Genomic DNA, 2218 nt, shown 5'->3' on the forward strand with positions numbered 1-2218 from the left:
CACAGGCTGCAAGTCTCAAAAAAGTCTGAGTGAATCGAGGAAAAGGGGAGAGGCAGAGGGGCTGGAAGTGTGTGTGTGTGCACAGTCTGTGAGTTTTAAAAACGCCTGAGTGAATCCAGGAAGAGGGAAGAGACAGAGGGGCTGGACGTTTGGGTGCTGTGCACAGTCTGTAAGTTTTAAAAACGTCTGAGTGAATCAGGGAGGAGGCAGAGGGGCTGGAAATGTGTGTGTGTGTGTGTACAGGCTGTAAAGTTTGAAAAACGTCTGAGTGAATCGAGGAAGAGAGGAGAGGCAGAGGGGCTGTAAGTGTGTGCGTGCGCACAGTCTGTGAGTTTTAAAAAGGTCTGAGTGAATCCAGGAAGAGGGAAGAGGGAGCTTGGTTGGAAGTGTGTGTATGTGTACAGTCTGTAAGTTTATAAACGTCTGAGTGAATCAGGGAAGAGGCAGAGGGGCTGGAAGTGTGTGTGTGTACACAGTCTGTGAGTTTTAAAAATGCCTGAGTGAATCCAGGAAGAGGGAAGAGACAGAGGGGCTGGACGTTTGGGTGCTGTGCACAGTCTGTAAGTTTTAAAAACGTCTGAGTGAATCAGGGAGGAGGCAGAGGGGCTGGAAATGTGTGTGTGTGTGTGTACAGGCTGTAAAGTTTGAAAAACGTCTGAGTGAATCGAGGAAGAGGGGAGAGGCAGAGTGGCTGGAAGTGTGTGCGTGTACACAGTCTGTGAGTTTTAAAAACGTGTGAGTGAATCCAGGAAGAGGGAAGAGACAGAGGGGCTGGATGTTTTGGTGCTGTGCACAGGCTGTGAGTTTTAAAAACGTCTGAGTGAATCCAGGAAGAGGGGAGAGGCAGAGTGGCTGGAAGTGTATGGGTGTGCACAGTCTGTGAGTTTTAAAAACGTCTGAGTGAATCGAGGAAGAGGGGAGAGGCAGAGTGGCTGGAAGTGTGTGTTTGTGTGTACAGGCTGTAAAGTTTGAAAAACGTCTGAGTGAATTCAGGAAGAGGGAAGAGACAGAGGGGATGGACGTTTGGGTGCTGTGCACAGGCTGTGAGTGTTAAAAACATCTGAGTGAATCCAGTTAGAGGGGAGAGGCAGAGGGGCTGGAAGTGTGTGCGAGTGCACAGTCTGTGAGTATTAAAAACGTCTGAGTGAATCCAGGAAGAGGGAAGAGGGAGCTTGGTTGGAAGTGTGTGCGTGTGTACAGTCTGTAAGTTTTATAAACATCTGAGTGAATCAGGGAAGAGGCAGAGGTGCTGGAAGTGTGTGTGTGTACACAGTCTGTGAGTTTTAAAAACGTCTGAGTGAATCCCGGAAGAGGGAAGAGACAGAGGGGCTGGACGTTTGGGTGCTGTGCACAGTCTGTAAGTTTTAAAAACGTCTGAGTGAATCAGGGAGGAGGCAGAGGAGCTGGATATGTGTGTGTGTGTGTGTACAGGCTGTAAAGTTTGAAAAACGTCTGAGTGAATCCAGGAAGAGGGGAGAGGCAGAGCGGCTGGAAGTGTGTGCGTGTGTACAGGCTGTAAAGTTTGAAAAACGTCTGAGTGAATCAGGGAAGAGGAGAGAGGCAGAGGGGCTGGAAGTTTGTCCTTGTGTACAGGCTGTAATGTTTGAAAAACGTCTGAGTGAATCCAGGAAGAGGGGAGAGGCAGAGGGGATGGAAGTGTGTGCGTGTGCACAGTCTGTCAATTTTAAAAATGTCTGACTGAATCCAGGAAGAGGGGAGAGGGAGAGGGGTTGGAAGTGTGTGCGTGTGCACATTCTGTGAGTTTTAAAAATGTCTCATTGAAACCAGGAGAGGGAAGAGGCAGAGTGGCTGGACGTGTTTGCGTGTGCACAGGCTGTGAGTATTAAAAACATCTGAGTGAATCCAGGAAGAGATAAGAGACAGAGTGGTTGGAAGTGTGTACAGGCTGTAAAGTTTGAAAAACGTCTGAGTGAATCAGGGAAGAGGCAGAGGGGCTGGAAGTGTGTGTGTGTACACAGTCTGTGAGTTTTAAAAACGTCTGAGTGAATCCAGGAAGAGGGAAGAGACAGAGGGGCTGGACGTTTGGGTGCTGTGCACAGTCTGTAAGTTTTAAAAACGTCTGAGTGAATCAGGGAGGAGGCAGAGGAGCTGGATATGTGTGTGTGTGTGTGTACAGGCTGTAAAGTTTGAAAAACGTCTGAGTGAATCCAGGAAGAGGGGAGAGGCAGAGCGGCTGGAAGTGTGTGCGTGTGTACAG

The sequence above is a fragment of the Natrix helvetica genome (assembly GCF_964273705.1).
Source record: "Natrix helvetica genome assembly, chromosome: W".
NCBI classification, from domain to species: Eukaryota; Metazoa; Chordata; class Lepidosauria; order Squamata; family Natricidae; genus Natrix; species Natrix helvetica.